The 13,241-nt window shown below is 40.9% G+C and overlaps 1 protein-coding gene across 2 annotated transcripts in view; it reads right to left on the reverse strand.

Moving 5' to 3' along the window:
• Positions 1 to 13,241, reverse strand: part of jade2 (jade family PHD finger 2) — a 323,216-nt gene that overhangs the window by 223,311 nt on the left and 86,664 nt on the right. The gene's annotated exons all lie outside the window — the stretch shown is intronic.

Genomic DNA, 13,241 nt, shown 5'->3' on the forward strand with positions numbered 1-13,241 from the left:
GGTGAATTCCTGTACAGTAAAGGCAAGTCAAACATTCATTAAGAAACAAATATTTTAATAGAATAAAGGGAGGTCTTAAACATAATTTCCTGGAAATGCACAAGGTCTGATTGTAATCTTCAAGGAGCTGATTGCTTTTACTTTATTGCTCATGTATGACCACGTGTGTGCTAAGAAGTCAGGCTGCTTAGCTGAAACATTCCCTAGAGGGGCATAAATCACGACTTACCGGTATTTTATTATTAGGGCACAGCCAAATAAACAAAAGACAGGACACGAGCCGCAAAGTAATAAACGGAAACCCGTTAACCACTCCCGGCTCCATGTACTATGATGTCAGGATATCTCTAGGGAGCCATTTGTACACGTCATCTTCTCAACTCCAGAACTATTCCAGCTCTGGTTCCATAGACCTGAGGCTTAGTTTGGATGAAAAGCAAACCAACTTGCACACTGTTGAAATACTCCTCTTCCTGAAGGTAATTTCTTACATTTGTTTGCACTTGTCTTGCATTTTAACAAAAGTAGAAGATAGCTTAAATGAAGGGCTGACATGGGCAATGAATTTGTTCTGCCTTATTGATTCCAAGAGGTTTATGTTATTAGTATTTCTCAAAAAGTACTTGGCCAACCTATCTAGAGTTTTTTCCTGCTTCAGGTTGCTGAAACACAGTGCAAGGGTTTTTCCCTTTCATTATAGGAACTAGTATGGACCACTGCATGGGCGAGGCAGTAAAAAGCCATCTAGGAGTTGTTGTGAGCTGGATGGGAGGCTGCGGAACTGGGAGTTGGTGAGAACTGTTATCCTGATGGGACACCAAGGAGCCTTCTAGGGGTTGGAGAAGAACACATGATGGTCAGGGTATTGACAGCTGATGAAGGAAGTCACCAAGCTAGAAAACAGTCCTCCAGGCCAGTCAAAAGCAACAGGAGGCCGCAGCTGTGTTCTGGCCAAATACACTCACCTAAAGGATTATTAGGAACACCTGTTCAATTTCTCATTAATGCAATTATCTAACCAATCACATGGCAGTTGCTTCAATGCATTTAGGGGTGTGGTCCTGGTCAAGACAATCTCCTGAACTCCAAACTGAATGTCAGAATGGGAAAGAAAGGTGATTTAAGCAATTTTGAGCGTGGCATGGTTGTTGGTGCCAGACGGGCCGGTCTGAGTACTTCACAATCTGCTCAGTTACTGGGATTTTCACGCACAACCATTTCTAGGGTTTACAAAGAATGGTGTGAAAAGGGAAAAACATCCAGTATGCGGCAGTCCTGTGGGCGAAAATGCCTTGTTGATGCTAGAGATCAGAGGAGAATGTGCCGACTGATTCAAGCTGATAGAAGAGCAACTTTGACTGAAATAACCACTCGTTACAACTGAGGTATGCAGCAAAGCATTTGTGAAGCCACAACACGCACAAACTTGAGGCGGATGGGTTACAACAGCAGAAGACCCCACGAGTACCACTCATCTCCACTACAAATAGGAAAAGAGGCTACAATTTGCACGAGCTCACCAAAATTGGACAGTTGAAGACTGGAAAAATGTTGCCTGGTCTGATGAGTCTCGATTTCTGTTGAGACATTCAAATGGTAGAGTCAGAATTTGGCGTAAACTGAATGTGAACATGGATCCATTATGCTACCACTGTGCAGGCTGGTGGTGGTGGTGTAATGGTGTGGGGGATGTTTTCTTGGCACACTTTATGCCCCTTAGTGCCAACTGGGCATCGTTTAAATGCCACGGGCTACCTGAGCATTGTTTCTGACCATGTCCATCTCTTCATGACCACCATGTACCCATCCTCTGATGGCTACTTCCAGCAGGATAATGCACCATGTCACAAAGCTCGAATCATTTCAAATTGGTTTCTTGAACATGACAATGAGTTCACTGTACTAAAATGGCCCCCACAGTCACCAGATCTCAACCCAATAGAGCATCTTTGGGATGTGGTGGAACGGGAGCTTCGTGCTCTGGATGTGCATCCCACAAATCTCCATCAACTGCAAGATGCTATCCTATCAATATGGGCCAACATTTCTAAAGAATGCTTTCAGCACCTTGTTGAATCAATGCCACGTAGAATTAAGGCAGTTCTGAAGGCGAAAGGGGGTCAAACACCGTATTAGTATGGTGTTCCTAATAATGCTTTAGGTGAGTGTATATGAGTGTCTGCTCTATAGCCAGAGGAATAAACCCAGAAGTACTTCCTTGCTAAATGGTTAGTGCTCCAGAAGTCTTCCAGTGTCTCCCTTTCAGCTGGATGAGCTTGGAATCAGGAGTAAAGTGGAGGCAAGGGCTCTCCTGACAAAGAGGTAGAGGCATATTCATTCACAAAGGTTTTTGGTGAGAGAAGAAAGAGGAAGATAGAAAGGTTTCAAACTATTAAACATGGTATAGTCAAGACACTGAGTGCCGTGTTTTGTTTTTCCTTTTTTGTGTAAACCTGTGTTCTTGTATCTTCCTGAAACTATTTTCTCCTCCAATAAACCCCTTTGTTACTTTGTTATGGCATCTGAGTATTATTCTGGGTTTGGGGTTTGCTTAAGAGCTCCTGTGATGCTACTGGGATATGGTATAACCAGCCACAACCCTATAAAAAAATTTAGCAGGCTTGAAAATTAAGGGGTAGACAGTAGACATTCTCAGCTTTCACACATGCATCAAATACTCCATAGTGCAGAATGCAGCTGCTAGAATCCTAACTGGGAAAAGAAAATTCGAGCACATTTCTCCAGTTTTGATGTCACTACACTGGTTGCCTGTGTCATTCAGGATTGACTTTAAAATACTGCTTATGGTTTATAAAGCCTTAAATAATCTCGCTCCATCTTATATATCGGAATGCCTGACACGTTATATTCCAAATCGTAACCTTAGATCTTCAAATGAGTGTCTCCTTATAATTCCAAAAGCTAAACTTAAAAGAAGTGGTGAGGCGGCCTTCTGCTGTTATGCACCTAAAATCTGGAATAGCCTGCCAATAGGAATTCACCAGGCTGATACAGTAGAGCACTTTAAAACACTGCTGAAAACACATTACTTTAACATGGCCTTTTTATAACTTCACTTTAACATAATCCTGATACTCTGTATGTTCAATTCTTCATAATAACTATTCATGGTGGCTCTAAAATCCGTACTGACCCCTACTCTCTTCTGTTTCTTTTCCGGTTTCTTTGTGGTGGCGGCCTGCGCCACCACCACCTACTCAAAGCATCATGATGCTCCAACAATGATGGACTGAAAGCCAGAAGTCTACGTGACCATCATCATCAGGTCCTTCCATGAAAATATGATGATTTATGTTAGGTAGAATGCCCAGAGGGGACTGGGCGGTCTCTTGGTCTGGAACCCCTACAGATTTTATTTTTTTCTCCAGCTTTTGGAGTTTTTTGTTTTTCTGTCCACCCTGGCCATCGGACCTTACTCTTATTCTATGTTAATTAATGTTGACTTATGTTTATCTTTTATTGTGTCTTCTATTACTCTATTCATTTTGTAAAGCACTTTGAGCTACATTTTTTTTTGTATGAATATGTGCTATATAAATAAATGTTGATTGATTGAATGTTGATAGGTTGAGTATGAGGTGTCTCTTACAATATGAAGTGTCGCTTGATTGTTTATTAAATTTAGAGATGGTGTCAAACCTCTAGAAAAGATTTGGCCATTTGGGGGAGTTGGGTTTAAGGTCGCGTTGGCTATCAGAATAGGTCAATGTGCAAGAAAGTCAAAAGAAAGAAGAGTCTCACAGTTGAAGTGTAAACCGTGACAACTTTTAAAATATAGTATTAGTGCAACTTCAGGATTAGCTAACCAAAGAAGCCTAATAGACTTAATTGTCCACTATTGTTTGTCAAATTTGTAATGATTCTATGTTCTTATGGATGAGTAGGCTACAGTCAGCAAGGGGCAATGCCACAAGATGGACAATTACAACATGGGCCCCAAGACCATATGACCCTAAATAAGTAGGCCAATGTGGAATCTAGTGGAATATAGACTGTGTTGCCAGAGAGTGTTCAGACAGGCAGGGGTCAATCAATACTAAGAAGCAGGAGTAGGCAAAAAAAAACAGGCATCAAACTCATGTCATAAAAAAGACCCCCCCCACACACACAAACATATATCCACAGCCATGCCCCAAGCAATATGCTGCACCATAGCAACATACAAAAGTGCACTGGTGAAGACATCACAAAAATGCATAGAGATAATGATGAAACATGCATATGAAAAAAATAATAACAATAGCTGCACAAACAATACAAATTCTAGCACAAAGCAAGTGCACTTCCAGATAAGAATTTAGAAAAACGTTTTGACTTTGGTAATCTATCTCAACACACAGTCATGCTTAATGACTTTTTATCTCCAGTTAACCTAACACACACATCTTTTGTGGGGAGAAAACTGAAGTACCAGAAAAAAAAGCCATGCAGACAGGGAAAGAATATGCAAACCTCACACAATGTTCAGACTGAGATCTGACCCCAGGACGCTGGAAATGTGAGGCATCATCAGTGCTAGCCATTGTGGCACCATGCAGTCCTTTTACAACTCCTCTCTTGGAAAAGGAAAACAGAGAAACCAGTAGATATTTTTCATGTTTAGAGAACTGAGTATCACATTGCAGAACTATACATAATGATTAGAAGTGAAGTTCGCTTTGTTCATGTCTGTATATATGAGGGGGTTTGCTGATGACTGCCCACATAAGGCACATTGCCATCAAAAGAACTTTATTAAAAATTCTCTTCCTGCTATATCCAATGGCAGAACTATGTCAGACCCAAACCTAATGTCTGTACATCATGCAATGACACTGAGTAGTGACGCCAGACAGGCAACACAGTCAGATGCCAGTGTGATGCACATCCTGCTTGGTCTGCTGTCAGCCCCTTATGATATGCTCTCCCTATCAACTGTTTATCACAGAGTTCCTTGCTTGGTAAATGTTTGCTTCTCGAGTGGCATCTCTCCTGTAATATCGCTCAGAAGCACGGGTGCACCAGTGATTCATTTTACTGCGGCATGTTTATACAGCTGAACCATAGCTAATTAATGTCAGAGAAATAGAATTACAAGGTCCCCAGTTTCGCTATTAGCCTTCTAATAAGAAATAACTTTGCCTCGCTAAGAGGTGCTGCCGCGTGACTCGCTCCACTTGCCAAAATAAAATTGACTTTTAATGATCCACGGCCTACAATGAACACAACAATGTTAAGAGGAAAACAAAGGCCATTCAAAAGGCGGCTGGCTTGGGCAGTGCTCACAACAGTTTTCATTTTTTGTCTTAGTTTGAAAATATTGATCTTGTTCTTTGTCAGTCTCCAGTAAGGTATCAGTCACTATCACAAGAGACCAGACCACAACGTCAGGGTGATATGAAGAAAGTACGCAGAAATCCAGAAGGTGGGGTTTCAAAAGATCTCAATTAATAATTATGTAACCTTTCCATCTCAGTTTTTGGCAGAATTGTAACCTCAACACTAAATCTCCACCCTTTTTAGTGTCTATCACACTCTTAGCCAACATGTGTCCTACACGTCCAGGATTTGCGTTACAAATATGAAGAACAATCAATCAAGACCTCTCATAACTTGCGGTCATGGTATCCTGGGGTGAATAAATTAGTTGTAGGAAATGCATTGGAAATCACAAGCTCCTTCAGTTCCCATAAGTGACATACAGTATTATATTATACTAAGTCACTCAACCTGTTAGTACTCTAGAATTATGGAAAGAGGCATGCCTGTGATTTAAACGTAGTGCATGGAAAAGTATAAATATCTATCTATGTAGGGAACCCACACTCAAATCCATAGAGTTGGCATAGTGGCCAATAGTTAGCCCTGATGCCACATGGCTAAAAAAAAGTCTTTAAGTCTGAATCCTGCCTTGAGTCACTATCACTGTTGTTATATGGAGTAAAAATGTTTAACCTCAGTATTCTTTAGGAGACTGATTGGAGAGTAAGACTCAGAGATACCTGCACAGTCAAGCCCAGGGTCAGGATCTTGCCAAGGCAAAAGTGAAGGGGCCAGTCCGTTTCAGGGCACACTCTTTAATACAGGCCCAATTTATAGTCACTAACTGACCTAACAAGCATGTCTTTAGGACCCACCAGAGAGTGTCGAACCAGACATGTAAATCCAAAACTCTGGAGCTATGATGTAGAATCGCTAATGAAGTACAGTATATGCCACAGATCTCTGGATCTCCAACTTTCAGAAAAATAGATGTCAAGCAGTAAAGCTAAGCAGCGTACTATACAGCAAATTGCTTCAACATTTTGCTCCCTAAAAATTTTTTATTGATTATGATAGATATCTTTAAGCTGAACACAAATATAATTTTAGATACACTGTTTCATGCAGACATTTGGTGAAACATTAGATTAATAGCATGTTCAATCACTGAATGATGCAGACATATTGCATTAGCTCAACTGAGCTAAAAATGTTTTGCTGCAAATTTTCATTTGTAATCCGCATCTGATGCTTCTTGTTTCAGTATCCAACAATAGTCGGCCAGCACTGGCGGGTTACGCTTTCCTGATACCACTTTTCCATCATTGCAATGCCCTGGTGAAACCTTTAACTGTGTTCATCACTAACTGCACCAAAGTAATCAGGCGAAAAAGTCAAATTAGGAATGCAGATAATGAACCATTAGTGACATATTGCACTTCATAGTTCTGTATGCTTGAAGCATGTTGTCAACCAGCTGGATGTAGCTTGGTGCTCTGTAGTTACCAAGAAAATTCTCAACAACATCCTTGAATACATTCCATGCAATTTTTTCAGGCCCCACTAGCAGATCTTTGAACTGCTTGTCATCGATTATGTGTTTGACTTGTGAACCAACAGAAGTGTCTTCTTTAATCTTAGAATCAGTTATTCTATGAAACATCAATCTCAGATATCAAAATCCTTCTCCTTTCCTATTCACCTCCTTCATAAAATATTTCATCAATTGATGTTTTATATGAAGAGGAGGCAAAATTATCAATACACTGGCAATAAATGCTTACAGAGTAGCCGGTTCTTTTTAATTTAATGAGACTCTTTAGCACAGCTGTCCAAACCCAATAGTCCATGGTATGTTTGTGATGCATTCATCGTAGCAGTCCCACTACTTTTAGACCAATGCAGATGTTCCAGTTGTAGTTGTCATACTGTGTATCTATATTTATAACATAACGAGAAATCTCAAAAATAGGCAACTGCAATGACTTGTGACAGGAAAATATAAAGGTGATTTTTACCATCAGAAGGGCAGAATGCCTAAGATATACCCAAAAGTATTCAAGAAGCAAAATCCTTGTTGTGCAGTGATCAATCAGAGACCCTGAGGCATAGCCTATGGTCCCTTTAGGGGTATGTAGTCTCCACTCCTTTTCTTCCTGTATACCATTTGATTGCATTTATAGAGGCCCTTGTGGAGTTTGCAGATCAAACTATCCTAAATGTATTGTCCATAGTTGGGGGTGATATGCCATATGGAATGACAATAGATATGTTGTTCAGTTGGTGAGATCTCAACATATTAAAACCAGGAGAAATGGTGATGCCCTAGTTGACACCCTTTCTCCTACACATCAAGTTAATAATGGTATCACCTAACCTACATGAAGTTGCAATGAAGGAAAAGCACAGGGTGAAAATCCCACACAGACATGGGATGAACATGGAAGCTTCACACAGACAAGGCCCAAGCCAGGATTCCAACCCAATCTCCAGAAGCTAATGAACTAACTTTAAACATTGCTATTCTCCATTTCATTGAGTAAATGATATTCTCATCTCTATGAATTTACACCGTGCTGAGGTCAAATAAGGTATGGAAAATGCAAGACATTTTTTTTGTTCTCATTCCTTTCCTAAGTCTTGTGTAGAGGTCTGATGTCACTTACTGAATGAGCTCATTTCCGGCACAAGTCAGCTCTGCTCACTCTGAAGCCTTCTCTTGTCAAGGCTCAGCCGTTGGTCCGTCAATTAAAGGTAAGTGAGACTGAAAAGTAATTACTGGGATGCTTTTTCAGTGTCCCCTTTTTCTTTTTAACCACACATTAATTGCACTTGTCTCTCTGGATGCTTTTAATCTATACAATTCACTCCCCTAGAGCAGTTTCAGTCATACGATTTTCTTTGTATTTCACTGTAACTGGAGAAAAGCAATCAAAAGTCAAATTGGTAAAACATGATGGAACAAAGCAATAAAAGTGAATGACTAATGAATGCCGGGCTGAAGGAAATTAATAAATGCTTGTGACATTTGAGAGAACAGAAGGAGGTTACTATCGGTGACAAATAATCATCGAAAGTGAGAGCTCTCATTGTTGCTTGCTACCACAAAATGTTTTGCAATGTGTGACAGAGAGAAAAGATACTCTCATGTTAAAATGGTAAAAGTCCCAGTAAAGCTGATTTTACACAGTTGTCCCAGGACACTTGGTACAGTCTGATACTACAAACAGAGGAAGGGCCAAGGGTTTTTATGCCAATGCTCCAGCAACAGAAACAAATAAGGAGTTCTGTATCAGCCCTGTTCTTTACCAGCAGACTGACCACTAGCAGGGCTTAAAAAGTGTGGGAATGTCAATATTCAAAAGAAGCCAGCAACCTGGGCAACCTCTTCACGCGGTCTATAACATAGAAGCTACTCAATGACCTCTCCTACCCCCACTTCTATAGGCATTCAAAGAATAATCATTATGAGGAGACCATGTGGCCAAGTTTGAAGACAGCTGACCACAAACCATAATGTTGTCAGTTCAGTTTCTTCCAATGACTCAGAACGAAACACTAAACTTTAAAGTGTTTCAGTTGCAGAAATACAGGAATTTCCATCCATCAGTTTTAAAATTGACCTAATTCAGTTTAGGGTCAAACAGGCTCAATATTATCCCAGCAACATCAGGTGCAAGGAAGGAACCATCTCTTGAATGCATAAAAGACACCGCAGGGCACATCTGCACACACCTCTACACCTAAATGTTACATGTATAGACACTACTTTAGAATTGCTTGATGCAGAAACAAAATAAAGTGAGGAAATAAATAAAAGCTGTAACAGCAGAACATAATTTTTCAAACTTTCTCAGAAAGGTTAACAACATGATCAAATATGGCACAATTTGGGAATTTTACTTAGTCAGAAAGATTGGGGTAAAGTAAGGATTGTCACTAAAGTAATTTCTAATGAATATATTGGCTGGATCGTGAACCAGCGGCCACAAAGTTTCTCCAAGAGGAGGATCTAGAATCACAAAGCTTGATGATCTCAATAATCCTCTCTACCTTTATTCTTATAAAAAGTGTATACATAGGTGGATATGATAAGAGCTGTTCGTCTCTGTACAAACGGTGTCAGAGCTTGGTCCGAATTGCCAGTATGGCATTAAGTTCAGCCCGTTGCCAGTGAGAGTTGGACTCCGCCAGGGCTGCCCTTTGTCACAGATATGGACAGAATTTCTAGGCGCAGCCAGGGTGTTGAAGGGGTCCGGTTTGGTGGACTTAGGATTGGGTCACTGCTTTTTGCAGATGATGTTGTTCTGTTTGCTTCATCAGGCTGTGATCTTCAGCTGTCTCTGGATCGGTTCGCAGCTGAGTGGGATGGGAATCAGCACCTCCAAATCTGAGACCATGGTCCTCAGCCGGAAAATGGTGGAGTGCCATCTCAGGGTTGGGGGAGAGATCCTGCCCCAAGTGGAGGAGTTCAAGTATCTCGGGGTCTTGTTCACGAGTGAGGGAAGAATGGACCGTGAGATCGACAAGCGGATCGGTGCGGCATCCGCAGTGATGCGGGCTTTGTATCGGTCTGTCGTGGTGAAAAAAGAGCTGAGCCGTAAGGCAAAGCTCTCAATTTACCAGTCGATCTATGTTCCTATCCTCACTTATGGTCATGAGCTATGGGTAGTGACCGAAACCACGAGATTGTGAAAACAAACGGCTGAAATGAGTTTCCTCCGCAGGGTGTCTGGGCTTTCCCTTAAAGATAGGGTGAGAAGCTCAGTCATCCAGGAGTGGCTCAGAGTAGAGCCGCTGCTCCTCCGCATCGTGAGGAGTCAGATGAGGTGGCTTGGGCATCTGATCAGGATGCCTCCTGGACGCCTCCCTGGTGAGGTGTTCTGGGCATGTCCAACTGGGAGGAGGCCCCGGGGAAGACCCAGGACACGCTGGGGGGACTATGTCTCCTGGCTGGCCTGGGAACGCCTTGGGATTCTCCCGGAAGAACTGGAAGAAGTGGTCGGGGAGAGGGAAGTCTGGGCCTCTCTGCTTAAGCTGCTGTCCCCGCGACCCAACCCTGGATTTGCGGAAGAGGATGGATGGACATAGGTGGAAGAAGCAGCCCATTTACTGGTTTTTGAAAGTCAGTTAGATTTCCCACAAACACTGGCTAAGGTCATTGCAGGCCTAATGCAAACTACCACCGAGTTCTTGAAGTGTTTCGTTATGAAAGTGAGTAAACTAAACATGCACTTTATGTAATTGCTTTATAGAAGAAACTGTACTGACAGAAAATGAATCCTCAGATGTGGGTCTTTACTCCAACCAGTTTACCCTGGGGCCAGATCCTGTCTGTAATTGGACGCCTCACTTAATTGAACATGATGCCGTTTCCTTGTTTTTGTGTTTTGTGCGATAACACAGAAACAACCAATTAGAGTTTCTTTTAATTCTGTAAGGTATTTGATACCATTCTTTGGGTCCTGTTAGGACAACCTCATTTACTACTGGAGTTTATTTGTTAAAAGTTTGCTTTCTATTTCATTTACAATGTCTATTATTAAAGAAGCGGCTTTACAAAAGTATATTAAAGGTCAGCTCCAGTTTAGCATACCCTGTCAGCACTTTGTTTATTAATGAAATACTCTGGGAAAAATTCAGGAGACAAAACATTAACAAGAAAAGTCTTAAAGTAAATAAAGTATGAGAGAGTCTTAAAAGAAATATATTAATGTGTTCATGTTTACAGTATTTCTGTTTATTATCAGGTATCACACACGTGTATTGGAGGCAACTTTAGGGATCGTCTGATTGCAATAACACTCCGAACCAGGGAATGGCGCAGTCACTTAATTCCTCTCCTTGTCCTTCCTCTATGAATGGAATGATCAACGGGCCAACCATCAATGAAGTAATTTCTGCTTTCTGGTCTCCTGAACTTGTCTCTTCTACTCCTGAGCCCTTAAAACCAGCTCCTCTGTTTTAATGTCCAACATTTATTTTGATTTCTTTGTGATTATTTTAATCTTGAATTATACAGGGATGACAGATATGCACCAAACTTTTATGATCTTTTTTGTCTGTTCCTTTACGGGGTGGTATGGGCAACAAAACACATGTTCTAAATTACATATGTGAAGTTCTATACAGAAAATGAGCATAAATAAGACTGAGAAGAACAAATGCAGGCAGCATGGTGGTCCTGTGGTTACCTCTGCTATGTCACAGCTCCAGGAGTTTGCTCCTGCTCGCTGTGTCAATGCAGGGATTTCTCCAGGTACTCCTACATCCCAAAGACATTCATTTTGGGTTGATTGGTGCAAGTGTTCCCAGCAATGCACTGGCACCCCATTCTGGATGGGTCCTTGCAAACAATGTTCATTTAACCTCCTGCCCCCACAATACGGAGTTGAATATACAAGTATAGAAAATGGATAGAGGGATGAATTCCAGCAGTAATTTGTTTCAGAATGAAATAAAATCTTTGAAATGAAAACCAACAGCCACATCAGCCCTGAGACATTCCTGGCACCTCTGACTGCTATGTCTGCTAAACAGTAGCTCCTGTAAGGAAGTTGATTTTCCCACCAACGCACTATCGAGTCCCATACTTATTAATTGGGTGCTGAATAAACAACTGGCCTAGCGCGGGGACTAATCTTTGAATGTGTTGCCAATGTACTGCATAAGTAATTAAGCCTCGCCACTCACCAAACTGTTTAATTCAGATGAATTCAGAATTTCCACTGATGCCTTTTAAAGGCATTTAACTTTAATAGACACATTGCACAATGCTGCATAACCTTGGCATTTTTGCCTGAAGCTCTTTCTAAGGCACACAGCAAAATTCCTTAGATAATTAATGTTACAGAGTAACAGTAGAATATGCTTTATTTGTTTCGCTGCAATAAAAATACACATGTAACCTATCAAAATAATTATAATCCATATGAATCTGTTGTCCACCAAAACTGTTAGGAACATTAGGAAAGGATGACTCAATTCAAGATGTCTCTGTTCTCTGTAAACATTTCTTATTATTTAATGGTTGGATTTAAGATGCTGACGCCACTCTCACATTCTTAGGACAAATCACTGGTGGAAAAAAAGAAAGTACACAATCATAGCCTTTTTGTTAAAATAAGCCTGGCCTTTTCTTTACTAGACTAGATTACTTTGCTTCATTAGGGAATGATCAGAAATTCAATTTCCATTCATTTGTAACCCACTTTTTTCCAAGCAGGGGTCAGAGGGTGCAGTAGGCAGCATCTGGAGAAAGGCAAGAACCATCTCAGGATGGGACAGATGTCACTCCATCACAGGCCACACTTATACATTATTGGTTCAATTTACAATTGCCAATAAACTCCATACTCTTCATTATACTTCAATCAGTTTTCATGGTGCATAAAACATAAAAGCACAGAAATTAAAATTACAGGGCTCTGAGAACAAATGTTACGCTACCTATCATATAGCCCAATTATACAGCAGGTACTATCATCAGCTACATTCATGTACGCATATCAGTTCACCCCTTCATCCATCCATCCAATTCTGGAGTAATTTTAAAGTAATTTTAGGGTCATGGAAAGCTACAAGTATATTTTTTAATGTAGGATGAGTAGTCAGCCCATCATAAGGAACACAAGTACACCAATATATACACACATTCATGCACATACTTCATGGAGTGACATACATCAAGACATCCTTGCCAGTTGAGCTACAGGAGAACTCTGCTAGTCAAAGTGACTGTCTAAGCTTTTGACATTGAGAGAGTAACTTAACTCTACACTTCTAAACTTTGTGACAGGCTCACTCACCTTTTGCCCCTATGGCTGCATACTATACATATACAAATACATGTACAGTTAAAGGATAGCTGAGTTGAAAGAAGTTGACAGGAGCAAGGGGTACCATCATGATGGAATAAGGCAAGATAAGGCAAGGCCATGTCCTTTGGAGAGCATCCAGGAAATAGACAGAATCACAGT

This window comes from Polypterus senegalus, chromosome 13, assembly GCF_016835505.1.
Source record: "Polypterus senegalus isolate Bchr_013 chromosome 13, ASM1683550v1, whole genome shotgun sequence".
NCBI lineage: Eukaryota > Metazoa > Chordata > Cladistia > Polypteriformes > Polypteridae > Polypterus > Polypterus senegalus.